Source organism: Tachypleus tridentatus, chromosome 9 (assembly GCF_004210375.1).
Source record: "Tachypleus tridentatus isolate NWPU-2018 chromosome 9, ASM421037v1, whole genome shotgun sequence".
Classification (NCBI taxonomy): Eukaryota; Metazoa; Arthropoda; class Merostomata; order Xiphosura; family Limulidae; genus Tachypleus; species Tachypleus tridentatus.
In genome coordinates, this window is record NC_134833.1 from 129,032,003 (window position 1) to 129,047,669 (window position 15,667).

Here is a 15,667-nt window from a genome sequence, read left to right on the forward strand (position 1 = left end):
ACTGCGAAATTGATAGACATAACAGTACTGAAACTTGATTAATAGAGTAGTCGCGCTATGAAACTTAAACTGAAAAAAATGTCCCCAATAACATGAAAAAAATAGAGGACAAGTTTAGTAGCACTTAAAAAAAACACCAGATTGAAGTTATGCAAAGTGCTTGAAGTATGTTCGAGATTTTCTGGTTAATAAAAAAACATACGCTTCTCAAAAGGTAGTTCTTTTGCATTTTATAACATTTAACTCTCCCTTTGAAACCCCACCTCCCTAAAAAAAAAAAACAGCATGCAAGTAAATTCGGAAGACTGACTTGTATTGTACTTTCAAGGTCCAAAACCTTATTACGGCACAGAAAGCGAGCTTGACATTTAAACTTGTATTGTACTTTCAAGGTCCAAAACCTTATTACGGCACAGAAAGTGAGCTTGACATTCAACACCAGTTTTATTAGCGTTACACTCGGGAACCACTGGAGTGAGCCGTGTAATGAATGACGTTCATGCTGGAACACGAAATTTAACAACAGGTGGAGAAAAATTCATTGCCACGATTGACGTCAGTACCTTGTATAAATGCACAAACCTCATGAGCGAGCAAACACGTTCTTCTCGAGTCAAACTACTAACGTATTCATTAAAAGATGAAAGCGAATTTTAGTTTTATGCTCAGAGAAGACACAAGGAGTAAGAAAGACGCCGGAAGATTAGATTTGGCATTACTAATATTGAACAAAAATTTGTAATTTGAAACATGAGCTTAAAGCTTTTGGAACAATACAACTAGTGTATAAATATTTAGTATTTTTTTTCTGGAGGATCCTTTCAGAAATTTAAATCTTAGACAATAGATACCATCTTCAGTAACGATAACCTTTAGCTCTGGAGGGCGTCCATCACACAGAGATAAAAATGGAAACTGGAACAACATAATATGAATTGTACCCATCCAATAATTTTAAAAATGAGTGTAAGCAGATTAAAACCATATAACTTGAGAAATATAACCGTGTCTAATTCACCAGGGAATTATATGAGGCTAGAGAAATGAAGCTGGATTGTTGATTCAGAAGACGATTGTAAGTGCCATACAAACTTGTCTGTCTGATCTGTTATGTAAGTGCCATACAAATTTGTCTGTCTGATCTGTTATGTCCTCCGGGTGCATTCTTAGAACTTGCAGACAGCTTTACCAAGGTTGCGAAATCTATCAGTCTTCATTAGTTTCTTCTGCTAAATGAATGAAACAGCCAATATACTTAAACAGTTTTACTATCACAATCAGAGTTTGCAGGAACTGATCTCCCAACAGATACTCAAAATGGTCCTAAACCCTCAGAACAGGTCTTGCCAGATTAGTTCAGTTAGTCTGATGAATTCATCTAAAAGCATAAATCCTATATATTACAAATAAATAGGCACAGTGCTTGACGTGGGAGTCCACATATTAGTAACAGAGGTTGGGAGAATGTGTAGCGCTTAGGAATAGCACGAGAAATGAAAGGCGAAAACATTCGGTCCCTCACTACAGAAGTAGCCACTAGCATACCATTCAGAAGTTATTTTTGGCAACTAATAAGCACTGGTTCACTGCCATACAGGAGCAGCAGCTACTCCACCAGGAGACTGAATAGTCTTAGGCTCCTACGCTAAAGCAGTTTTGTCACCTACCCTCCCCCAACTTCCTTGCACAAAAAATTTCAACTACATGCGAAGTGTAAAAACCATAGCCATGTGTCTCTGAATACGTGGTAAGGCTAAACTTCTGTTGTTAGTATGTTTTTTTTATCACTTTTATTGATATTATAAACTGAAATAACATAAAAATAGGTTATTTGATATAATAACATTTTAATTCGTCTTAACAGTTGTTTTGTCAGATGTGTAACGCATACAATGTATACAGTCATACAACACAAATTTGAAACGGTGGAAAAAATCGTTTCAATAATTTTTTGTTTTTTGATAGCAAAGCCACATCGGGCTATCTGCTGAGTCCAAGGGGCGTTTCAGTAATAATCTGTTAGACCTTTTGTTATTTTTTCAAAATGAATCATGAACTTAAAACCTGTATTATTGTTCTTACAAAAATAGTTAGTTGCGAGAATGTAAAGGTTTGTCAGTAAAACGACTATTAACAGTTTTTTTTTTTTATTCGAATATTCGGGCAAAGGTGCACAACGGCTACCAAGGCTAACCATCCCTAAACTTGAACTGAGTGCCAGAGGAAATTCAGCTTTAACAGTAAAGTGTGTGCGCGTGCGTGAGAGGATTCGAACCACTGGTTTTAGCGTTGTAAATCCGTAGACTTACCGCTGCACTAGCGGGGTACAACAGTAAAGAATGCCAAATGTAGGGCTGCTGTTAACCCAATACTGGTATTTGACAGTTACTTGTATAAGACAGCTACATTCTTAGACTGCGTAGACCGGCACTTGAGAACACAGGTTTTTCCGAAATGCCGTTTATTATTTACATTTAATGACGTTGTAAGTAGTAAACTGAATATCTCCCTCATCGAAAAACAATTTGGTTAAAAAAATGGATAATAGGTTCTCGTAACAGCAGAGAACTCTGCTTAGAGAAAACATTCCGCAGCTTAGTATAATTAATACATGTTAAGTTTAAATACTCGAGACCAATTAAGATGTACAATAATTGAAGTTTCTTTCTGGCGCCATCTGGCGAAGAGTAAAATATTTGTATAATAGTTTTTTTTTAACGTTTATTTTGCATGTATAGTAATGAACATATTAATACGTGGGATTTTCTTTTTGTTCATTAGTGTTAAGAGAGTAGTTATTTAATGACTTAGAATTCTAGCTTTATTTTTTAAACGTACTTTGAAAAGAAAGTCGTTGGATTTGAGCAGTTAATTGTAATTGATAACCTACACTTGTGCCACCTTTTGGCTCTTGTATGAATAGGATAAGCTTGACAAAATAGTGTACTCTAAAGCAAAAGCTACAAAAATAATATGAACACAAAACGTGCAACAAAAACAATAAGTGAAATCAACACTTCCAAGTTTATGGATTGCCAGAAATTTGTACAAAACTAATAGCCAATAACATGTAGTGTACAACATACGGATCACATCGGATCACACGAAGTTCCAATATAATCATTAAACAAAGTAACAAAACTGGTTATTTACCAGTTTTCTTCTTTACGCTCCCCCACATTTCATAGTTTAAAGCCAAAACGTCGACCCCAACTAGAAACAGACAGAAATAGTCTATTTAAGCCAAATCTCAACATGAGGAAATACAACTAGCTTGGTTATATTTATGCAAATCCAAGCTAACTTAAGTGATTCGTTTTATTGAACAGGTTCACTTGTAAAAATGAACAGTCAGTACCCACTGCAACGTGACAACGTTTATAAATATGTGATGTGGATTTTTTCTGGGGTTCAACTTACTGTTCGTCGTTACAAAATAAGTAACATGAACACTAAAACTTCTGAAAGAAAAACATGCATGTAACCTGAATAATGACCGAAACATGACAACTTGAATATTCCCATTCCAACGAAATTGCTCATGACCTAATTATTGAATGTTTCTTCCCTGCAGAAGATATTTAAGAGTTAGGATATGTAAAAATAACCTTTCCAACCCTCGGAATTGATTTATAGTTAAATTTATTACTCAAGCTAACAAAGTGTGAAAGCGATGAATTAGATTCACATATAAATTAATCTGCGTTAATAGGTGTCCCCAAAATATAACTCTCCTCCCAATGATCTGGCATGGCTAGGTGGTTAAGGTCGCGAGTTCGAATCCCCGTCACAAACATGCTCGCCCTTTCAGCCGTGGGGGCGTTATAATGTGACTGTCAATCCCACTAATCGTTGGTAAAAGAGTAGCCCAAGAGTTGGCGTTGGGTGATGATGACTAGCTGTCTTTTCTCTAGTCTTACAATGCTAAATTAGGGACTGCTGACACAGATAGCCCTCGTGTAGCTTTGCGCGAAATTAAAAAAAAAACCTTCTCCCTAGTTCATTTTATAACGCTATAAGTCACGTAAGGTATTTGTGCGTGTTTTCTTGAACAGAATGTATCTATACAACGTGTAAAAGTAACGTTAATTTTGGGCTGCTGACCAAAGGAAGGAAATCAGTCAATGGCACCCGCCTTAAATTTTGTACTTTGTTTCAAAATAATGGAATGGCCTGCTTTTTAAACGTACATGTAGATGCTTGTATCCGATGTGTTCAGTTTGATCGCAAGTAAACATAGGACCTTCCGTCTCTTAGCGCAGAACACGATTCATTAGGCTACGCTCAACTCCGCGAAAACGCCACATGTGATAATAATGGTGACATAATTTACACAAAAAGGTTTTGTTTTTTAATGATTCCAAATTAAGTCAATGTTAGTGAAATTCATTATATGATCGTTTGTAATCACAAGATTCCCTAACACAACTCTTTTATAATACAACAATAACAGATTCAAAACTGATTAGTTGGTAAAGAATTTATAAAGATGGAAGCTAGTTGCTTGTGGCATTCCCCAAGGAGTGTAACGTATACAGGCGTAATCTGGAAACAGACCGTGTTGGGTTGCAAGTGCTACGTTTCGCTCTTTCTGCCAAAGAAATTTCTACCGTCTTGTTTGACCTTGAACTAGATACAGATGTAGCACGTTTGATCCTTGAAATTGATGTTTAGACTACTGAGAAGCCTGAGAGTATTTCCTGTGCTCCAAAGAAACCCGAGATAAACCTGACTTCACAGCAATATATGGACAAGTATGTGAAAGCTGAGCACTGTGATAAACGCACTGGATCTCCAACAATGAATCCTATTATTCTATCATTAGTCAAGGGGAACCCGCGTTCTTGCCACTACTGAAGAATAAACAAAGACAAAAAGCGTGCTTTGTTCTATAAAATATAATTTTCAGTGCGCGAAATTTAATCAAACAATTCAACGAGCGTATCCATACAACTGTGTTACAGTTAAAGGCAATACAGAAATACGTCAGCAATAATCACCAGAGAAAAAGTTTTAAAATTAGAGCATATTTTAGAATGAGATTAAATTACTCGAGATGGTAGGTTGCGTTTACAGTTCACCTGCAAAAATTTGTTCATAACAATGAATTTAATGATGTTTGTCGATGAACATTAAGCTCTCGGAAGTAGTTTCACAATTGTCTGTTTCACCAAAGTGTTAATAGGTTGGCAAAGAAATAAGGGCATTGGCATTTTATTACCGAGTAACTGCGACTCTTTCAAAAATAATTCAAACTTTCTTTATTCGCAATTCACCCTTATAAAAACAAGTGTTGTAGGTCAGTTCGAGGTTTATTTTATTATTCTATCTTATGCTAAGGATTTGTAAGTAATTCGAAACGCTGTGCAACACTAAAGCTTAAGTCACCGTATGATGTTTTTAAACCAAGTTGAACAAATCGAATACACCGTTAAACATCTAAAAAGTGCTTTGATACACATGATACGAAATTAAACTGATTAATAAAGAAAAACAAACAAAACGTGTCCTTGGTGTGCTTCCCATTGATGTTTCTTCAAGTATTTCCAGATACACCTGTAAAACGTAAAGCTGTATTTCACTTTAAACGTCATTAATATCTAGATGTGTATACAAGGAACAGATGCTACCTATATTATGAAACAATAAATAAATATTTTAAGCAATTTATGGAATAATTACTTGTGTGCAGTTCCCATAAAACTTCATCAATTACACGTTTTTGAGTCATTAAGCCGCGTGAAATGCTGAAAATCAAAACATTCCACAGACAATGTTTTCCAAATTGTCAGTTTCGTTTACCCCAAATAAGATTTACGCGGCTTTTTGCCAGGATATCTTCCGGTTGTTTGGCAATTTGTCAAATAACGAAAATGTTCACGAGAAGCAAATATTTCTTGAACAAACACATTCAAGCCTTCTTTGAGGAATAACTCAAACATTTATCGCAGTTTATTTAACCCATAATTCATTTACTGCCCTTTGCACGTAACTTCTTTTTTTACTGTTATGGCATGCTAACAACTTTGAGATAGTAAGAGAAAAACAAACATCTGAAATGCGCGTTGCTAAAATCGTTTCTGTTTAGTGAAGCGAAAATAAAGCAGAAATTTGTTCAATTTTATAAACTTGTACAACGATTTATAATTAAATAATTTCTTTGTCAGTGCTTTTTTAATAAAATAAAACTGTAGAAGAACGTGCAAAGCATTTTGCATTATATAGAAGTTCCTTATACAGGTTAATTATCAACAAAAACTTATGGTTTAGTGCATTTGAAATGCAAGTCTTCAGTTTTGTTTCTCATAAAAGTGCTTATAACACGCAACTGCCCCCTGCTAGTACAGCGGTAAGTCCAAGAATTTACAACGTTAAAACCAGGGGTTCGATTCCTCTCGGTGGGCTCAGCAGATCGCCCGATGTGGTTTTCCTATAAGAAAATACACACACGTGCAACTACATATTGATTCCAACATCAACAAACACGCGTTTATATTAAAACGTGGTTGTTTTGTAATCGAGATTCATAATCGTGGTTGATTCAACAGCCGAACCTGACTGCCTTAAGTGAATGTTAAACGAGTCAGACAATAAAATATTCGTTGTGTTTGTAATAACAGTTCCGGTAATGTCGACATATATGAAGTCAGAGAATTCCTCTTTCCAAAGAAGTTGTGAAAGCATGACAATTTAAGTTTCTTCTGCATTCCTGCCTCTTAGGTAAAGATAGGTAAAGTGCAGAAGACTAACAACCAGAAATCAAGCTAAGCCTAAATAATATACCCTTGTAGTTAAACTGTTCAAGTCACTGAATTGTGTTCTTTCTTTATCAAGTGTTAAATACGATTTCGCTGTTAAAAAATAGTGAACTGTGACATAGCAGTTAGCTTCCGCAGACTGAACAACGATTCATGGTTGTCGTTTCATTTTCGCTAAAATGCGTTTAGCAGTTTGAGTCCCACCGTAAGCGCGCTGTGAAAGTGACTAAAGTCCTACCGTTCGGTTGAATAATATTCCAAGAGTTGGCGATAGGTGCTCAACTAGTTTTTCCTTAAGCCTATTAATTAGTTTTATACGTAAATACTGCTTGTGGGGTTTTACGGGAAAGTTCTAAAACAAAACTGCTAAGATACATATAATACTTCAAATACAACATTTTATTAGTGATCTCAATTTCTTAAAAAGTGCATCAAAACCCATTTTCAGTTGTCTTGAGCAATCGCTTTTCATAGAAAACTTTCGTGTATTGTTATAGAAGTGGGTTGAATTATTTTTTTTAAATAAAAGTCCGAGTGAAAAGTGTTTCAACCTTCACCTTCTCGTTGAAAAATGTTTCAACCTTCACCTTGAAAAATGTTTCAACCTTCTCGTTCAATTTCTGTCAATATTTCAAGCTTCTTTTATATCTGAAAAGAGACTAAAGCAAAGAGCAGTTTTAGTTAGTTATGTTAGTTTATTTTTCTTTTACTTTATGGTTTTTCGCTTCGAACTTTATGTTCTTTGTGCATTTCTCAGCAGGGATCACTCGTCGACAACTCCAGATAGAAAGCTCTCAGCTTTTGCTTCTAACTTCGTAAGAATTCGTACTTTTAAAACCACAAAACTGGCTGGTCTACTCTTAAGTGCCTTTTAACAGAACATGTTGACAAACTCAATTATATGTACTTCAGACATGAAAAATAGAAGTATTTCAAGATTTCCTGGGGTTTGTGTCAGATGTCTCATACTTAAATGTATGAAAAATCTATGAAGGTCATGAAGGATGCCAGATCCAATGAGTACAGAGCACATTTAACTAATAACTTTTGTAGACAGCCAGGTGAAAATGGTGACAGTATGCAATCCATATAATACCTAATTTAGCTAAATCTACTAAAATAGTTGTTCGCCTACTAAGCACTATTTTTCTCACGTTAAGACATCTTTAGATAGAAGCCAGTCCATCCTTTCATTGTAGAGATCCATTTCAATCACTTACAATATCGTAGTTTCAATCTCGTATCAAAACTGCTGTTCACGTTCCTTACACTAAACACAATGTCTTGAAAAGAACGTTCCTAAAGTGTATTTCTCCTGAGCTTTGAAGACGAAAGTAAAAACTCACCAACGTGATGCATTTGATTAAAGACTATTATACATTAGGTTAATTTTATTATTATAACTTCAACAACTCGTGGCCACAAAACTCGTTTTCATATTACGTAAATAAAATGCATCATTTTCTATCATTTCTCATAGTGTTTATAACTTGATCAGTTCCCTAATCAGTTACTTCTTACCACCGATACTTCTAGAATGTGGGTTTATATCTCGCCACGGACAGAGTGCAGGTAGAACATGATTACCCTTGCCTTGTGAAACTCACACAAAAACAATGGTTAAATCAGTTAAAGGCATTCTTGCATGAATGTATCGATAACTACATCTACAGAACATTTTAGTAAACAGAAACATTAAAACTTCAATCTTAAGATTTCTGGACCTTTTTTCAGTACTATAAAATGGATGGGTTATTTCTCAACAAAATCATTATATACAACTAGGCTTAAGATTTAATGTAATAATGTAGTAAGGATAAGTACTAAGAACACGCGTAAGATAGACTCACAACGCGCATGTGTCTAAAATGTTACTTACGTTTTCAATGTGACGTTGAAGACCGAGTATTCTGAAATTTAAAATTATGTACCAATGATGACCCACTTAACCGTTGCACCACAAACTCTGAATAAGTGTATCGAAGTTTTCTGTCCTAAATGCACAGTCCTTAACATCCGGATATCAAGTTAGTAACAGTCTGGGTTTGTAGTTATATCCAATACTTTATATTCAAACACGTACGAACAAGGATCAGGTGGGATGTGTTCGTAAAACGGAATAAACCAACGAACAGCAAGGGGATATATGAAAGATGGGGCTGGCAATTTGCCAGGTTTGAGTTCCTGTAACTAATTGCCAGCGACTAGCAGCTGGTTCGTTTTTCCCATGTAGTGTAATAGTTGAACAGTAGGTTCGATTTACACTATTCCTCGGACATCGAGTGCAAGCGACACAATGTTTGAGATATATTACAAAATCAAAACGGTAGAGCTGTATACACAAAGGTAACAAGAGAAACACCAGAAAGAATTCCTCCCTCCACACTGGCTGATTTGTTTAGAGGTCACAATGTACACATTTATACCTCCACATATTTCGCCGCCTTGTTTCCAGAAGTCGTATTGAGTCACACAATACTAGTTTCACCTTTTTTTTTCAACCCATAACATTTCACCAAAACTAAAGTGAAAGATAATTTCATTGGCATGTTTTTTTATAAATAAAGTTATTTGGAGAAGAGTGAAAAGTGCCAGTCTGTGAAGTAAAGTGAAATGTTAGAGTCAATGTGAGCTAGAGCTGATAGAGATAACACACGAATTGGTTTTCGACTTCAAAAATAATTTTACTCGTATTTTCTTTACCGAGATGCAATTTATTTGTATACTTCAAATTGTTGAAAACCTTAATATTTAACATTCACTTACTAGTGGCGACCCACAAAACATTTGGGATACTTTCGATGCCCTTCATTTTTATTTACCCTATTCTATCACATTCACGTACACCATTCAAGCTATGCTTTCTTGTAGGCAAAGTATGTTAAATTGACAAATAATGGTTATTTAAAAAAAAATATTACGATGTCAAACTCACATAGACGTAACTTTGTAATAAAACTTCACTTAAACAAGTAAAGGTGTTGAAAGTGTACAGACCATGACAGTTAAGAGGGCTCAACCCATGACGGGGTTTTACGAGTTGACGCAAAATGCAAAAAAAAAAAATTCGTTGTAAAGAAATAGCTAAAAAAGAAGTTTATAGTAGTCTGTGAAATGAGTCAAAGCTAAATTACTGTAGAGTAAAGTTTTAATGAAGGCAAACTTAGCTAAATATGCAGAAACGTCTGAATGCGTCTTTAGAAAGTGATAAGCATGTTGTTTTGAATAAATTGCAAGTGCATAGCTCAGATCTTAACAAATTGAGAAAGTCAATAGAAGCGGTATTTATTGTAATGTCCAGTGTTAGGAAATTACACCCAGGTTGTTTTAGTTAAATAATTTCCAAATAAACGTGACAACGACATTGTACCAGAATTAAAAAGGTTGTGCATCAAAAAAGTTGACTAAGAAAACGAGCGATTCTGAATTTAAAAAAAAAAAAAAGCAATCCGGATTCCTTGGACAAAAGGCCTTACCATCCAGGAGAATTAGTAGTTTGCCGGGAAATTTGGGAGAAAAGTTCGAGACGGAAAAAAGTTTTATCCATCTAGTTGAATTTGTGTGTCATTCTCCTTAGCTGTCAATCACGTGTTTGTGGTCATACTTGTGCCAACACATCATTATCAAGAGATAATTGATTACCAAGACAATCTTAAGTGAACTACTTGGGATACCGAGATATCTTCCACAAGAACCCTTTGAAGGGGAGTTATGACGTAACAAGAAAGAAGCGACAAAGGTTAAATTAAAGCAATGTTAGTTTCTATTTCAGTAACAGGTAGGGACAACACTTATGAAAACTTCTCAGAGGAAATCTCAAATTCATTCTCCCCTTCCAACGACTTCTCAACTTCATTCCACCTCCAGTGGTTTTATTCGATCACTGTTTAACCCTTTTATAGGTAATTGTTCTCTCCCTCAATATTCACCCGAAAAATGTGGCTTTTAGAAACTGGTAAACCTATAAGTTTAATTTTATGACAATTGCAGACATTCTTTAACCCAACATTGATAACAGTCCCTCAACTGTACTATTTCTCAGTGGCTGCTAGCATATTGAGGGTATTTTATTGCTACTTCAGAATATTAGCTGTTTCTGACAGCATCTCTTCACAGACACAAAACAAGTAGCTTAGCTTGAAGAGATTTACTTGCTTTAACTTGACTCAAATCTGGTATAGGCAATGGGGTTTCCATTTCCACAGAAGGTAGAACCGGAACATCAAGTGTAATAATAATGCGAGATAGTCTTAGTTGTTCTATACTCAGGTAAATTTACATACTTCAAAATAAATTTCAAATTAAAACATTGGAGCTAAACTGGCCAGTGTTGGTCATCATGTCCGTGATGGGTCAGCAGGATGTGTTTTACCCCACGATGAATTAACAAAATGCACATTTTAATCTAGTTTCAGTTTACTATATGTATCAGCATTATCGAAAAAAGATGAAAAACATTCAATCCGCAACTAAAAAACAACTCTTGTAGAAAAGGGATTAAAGTTGCCTTGATCTAAGGACTTACCATTTTAACTAGGCATAAGTGACCACTCTCATACGACTGAGGAAGTTAACCTATCACTCACACAGCAATCCATTTTCTTTTTGCACAACATATATGTAACTGAACTGTAAACACGAGTATCAATGTCTGAATCATGTCTACAATTAAAACCAAAAAGGCGAATTCATTTATGCGTAGAAAGAAGTCATACACAACGTTTTACTAATCTCATAACTAAATGGCTGAAACCGAATTTTATAATATCGTAGTGAAAACCTTAGCTTTTCTTTCCCAAGTTTTATACACAATTTACTGGAACAAGAGAACCAGACACTGAAGCGAAGCATATGCTGTTTCTGTCGCTGTGCCAAGTAAGAATCAAACTTTATATCTTAAAATGAAAGAATAAATCCAGAAGATGTGTACGTTACTTCAACATTGCACGTATGACCTTTCATGGCTTTATTTTACAAATATTTTATTGTTCTTGTATGCTACCAGACACTTGATAACATGCACATGTATATTGTGTAGGTCAACCATAAATAACTTTAAATGACGCAATAGAATAAAAGATACGCAAGCTACACTGCAAATAAACTCATTGTCATGGTAGCAAGTTGAAGTCAAAATCATTGTGCTGTCATCTAAGGTCAGAAGGTCTTTACACAGTCAGCAAATAACAATGAAAACTTGTCAATTTTAATGTAGGTTTCTCATCAGTATTTGTTTAAATTTCCATAATTACAAGAGAAGTGTTAATTTACTGTGGATCAACATTCATATACCTCCCATACATACCTTCGAAGTTTTCTGCTAAGTATTAAATGATTAACCACTTTTTGCAAGGATGTCAACCAGAATACCTTGACTGTAGAAGGTAACGATGCAATGTGAAAGGATTAAAGATTGCCATGGTTTGTTCACAAACCATGTTAACTACAGTACTGAGTGGCAAATTGTAAACATTTTAATATGGAATCTCATGGACTAAAAGAAAGGGAGTTATGTCAACTGGTTTCAGTTTTGATACAGTTACTGTAATAGATATACTTTATAACGTTTCCTAATATCCGATGTTCCTCATTTGTTAAAAGCCTTAACGTCTGTGTAAAGTAACAGTACTGCCCCAGTCACTTTTCTGAACACTAGCTTCTATACCGAATCTTTATAGATGCTAAGAGAAGGACTTATCTTTAGCATTAGTTGGATTAATTTTACCAACAACATTTCTTTTCAATATCTGGCTGTTTATATCTTCAGTTTATAACATTCAGGTTACCTACAGAAGAGAAGGAAGTTGTCTTCTGAAAGTAAACAAAAACTTTAAGTTAATTTCATCTACGTATATTATATCAGCACGCACTCTGGATTGAAATATTCTCTATTCAGCTAAATTACCAACTATGGTAAAATAGATTAAAACCAAATTTAATATTTTCTATTTCCTCAACATGTCTAGTTCTAGCAGAGAACAACTTACATCTGACAGTTTGGTGTAGTTGTTTTTCCACTGTTGATAGCACACGTACCAGTTGCCAATACTCAGGGTTAATTGGTGTAAAAGTGGTGAATATTAAGAATTGCAATAACAAGAGCCAAAGATGATATGGAATAAAATAAACATGGATAAACGAAAAACAATTTAACTTCAAAATAGAATATTTAATTCCTAATGAAGTGAAACTGGGATCTTTACTGTGTGACTAGCCAACTACTATGTTGCTAGGCTCCAAAGAATGTTTAAGCATGGGAAGTAACCAATTTACTACTAGATAGGTTAAAATCACAACAGTACAGCTAATAGACTGGTACAAGTCCTAATGTAATGTCTCAGAATCCTAAACTACAAACATCACTAAATAATTCTTATTGCACATATTTGAGGAGATGAATTTCTAAACTCATAACAAGATTACACAACACTACTTGGATCTTGTCCACAATCCAGGGAAAATGTTCAAGAACAGTTAAACAAACAATTTCTAATATGCACAAATATCTAACGTAGTTTTAGGAAGTAAATAATGTAAGTTTAATTACTTCCATTCCGTTCACAAGAAAAACATGTGCTTAAAATTAAAAATATATACTTGAATAAACAAGTTATTTTCTAATTTTAAACGGGTAAATATGGCAGTTCCTGTCTGCCAAGATTCCTCTTATTTTTGGAGGGATTTTGTGCTTAAAGTTTAGGAAAGACATCTTTCGAGTTGGGAGTCCTTATGCACCACAATTCAGATGGAATGTGCTTGGCACACTGTACATTGATGGTATTGTCTGATAAGTTTCTGAATGGTGGTTGACAGTACTTATGCTTATGTAGTCAAAGAATTCAAAGTTTATATATTGTAGCCTTGACAGCTCTGACATCACCCAAGGGTTTGGAATGACACTTGTTTTCACATGAAGCTCCAGGCATCTTCTTGAAGTTATTAATACTGCAAGAGTAAAATCATGTAGATTCTCTAGCAAAATATTTTTCACAATATTCGGGCCTTGTTGGCTGGTTTCACTTTAAAAATATCCTTGATTATAAGTGGAACAATCTAGGAATATAAATTCCAACTCGACCTCTGGCTGATCAGAAATGTTGATAGCAATGAGAAATTAATTCCAGAGGCAGCTCAGAATTTTAGGAAAATCCATTAAGCTGCAAATTGTACATGTTTCTTGTGTAGTATGAACGGTTGCTATACACACACACATACATTTATCTACTACAGAGATGCTGTACCAAACATCTATGATTTACCATCCTACCACTAAGCTTGTATGGGATATTGTACGCCATTTAGACCCTCTTCTGTGATAACTTCCGAATGGTCTTACCAGCAGCATATGCAGCCATCAAGTTTAACCTTACCATTGTTTGCAAAAATAGAACTCATGTTCTAATAGAAAAGTATATATTGCACGCTGGTTTGTTATGTTGGTAATTGAAATTTAGTCTCATTTAACAAGCAGTAACTACTGTATCTTGCCTTAAGTAATTTATACTTTATTTTTATTTCACAACACAAATTTATACGATGTAAAAACATGCAAATAAGGAAACTCTATGTCCAGTTTGATGAACGAATTCAGAGTTACATATGTGTAGCCAATAAATTGCGTTGTAATACTATGGACGTGTAGTCAGAACAAAAAACTTGTGTATAACCACTACCGTATTCAGAAGTAAAGTTAAAATATTTACTAACGTAATAATTACACTATAATAATTCAATTCAGTTCAAAAATATTCTAAATCAAAAGTACTGAAAAACTTACTGTCATTCAGAAGGCAAGAAATCATAGTGTAGTTATATGATTTTATAAAAGATTATGAACTTTTCAGTTGTCACAACTACAGAATATTCTTTCCGCAGCACCATGATAATGCCCCCCCCCACACGCCATGTTTCTCAGATTTAGTAAAGATTATCCAATAGATTAATCCCCTTGAAGTATGTATAAGAATATCACAGATTTTGCGATTTGCAGCAGTAAATGTGTAGTTATTCCAATTTTTAGGTTTCCACACTACCACCGTAGTTACATGTGGTCATGAAAAATTAATTAATTTTATGTTTATCCCAGTTACTTTGCCTCTGTTTTCAAAAGTGAAAGTTATATTTGTCTAGTAGGAATAGTTCATCACAGAATCAGGTGTTTGAATTAGGCAGGGTTACAGTGTAATATTCTCCTCGCTTTGAAGTCTTCCACCGGACGAAAAAGCAAGTTGGTGTTTTAAATCTTGAAACACTGATTCTATTTGATTTTCAGTGCAACTAGTTCAGCAGAGATTACACAAAATTGGAGAGCTATTCACTGATTCTATAGATGCAACCATCACTTATATAAATAAAGATGATGGCATTTAAAAGACGGTGAAAAAAATTCATTGTTCACGTAATGTAAAGCTTATAGAAGTTACACTGAACAAAAATATAAACGCCCCATGTGAAATATTGGTGTCACATGAAGAGTATCACCCAAAGTTAGTGTATACTCCTTCTACTTGTACAAAATGGATATTTCTCTTGATTAGTGTCCCAAATTTGAGTCTACCACTGCCTGTGAGCATTTGCTCAGTGATGCGTTAATGTCACTGAGTGCATGGGTGTGGCATATCCAGACGCTGCTCAAACAGAATGAGCAGTACTCAGACACTCCTTATACTGGGGACAATAAAAGGCCACCCCAAAATGTCAAATTTTGACAAAAGCAGCAATGCCTCAGATGACTCCAGTCATGCGGGAACGTGCCATTGGCATGTTGGAAGCAGGAATATCCACCAGAGCGGTCGCTGTGCAACTGAATGTTCACTATCGGACGATAGGACGTTTGAGAGTTCGTTTTCAACAGACGGGCAGTACTGCAAATCGACCTCATCCACGTCGACCACGTCTGATCACCCCAG

At 35.0% G+C, this 15,667-nt stretch overlaps 1 protein-coding gene across 6 annotated transcripts in view; it reads right to left on the reverse strand.

Moving 5' to 3' along the window:
• The window catches only part of LOC143226353 (myosin light chain kinase, smooth muscle-like), a 68,784-nt gene that overhangs the window by 32,500 nt on the left and 20,617 nt on the right, over positions 1-15,667 (reverse strand). For 2 of the 6 annotated variants that reach the window (XM_076457212.1, XM_076457209.1), the window contains exon 1: positions 8,638-9,056. The exons of 2 other annotated variants lie outside the window; for them this stretch is intronic. The gene's annotated coding sequence lies outside the window, so the exon portion shown is untranslated. Of the gene's footprint in view, positions 1-7,315; positions 7,418-8,637; positions 9,057-15,667 lie in introns of those variants that run through there. 2 more of the 6 variants (XM_076457213.1, XM_076457210.1) reach the window with 2 other exon arrangements.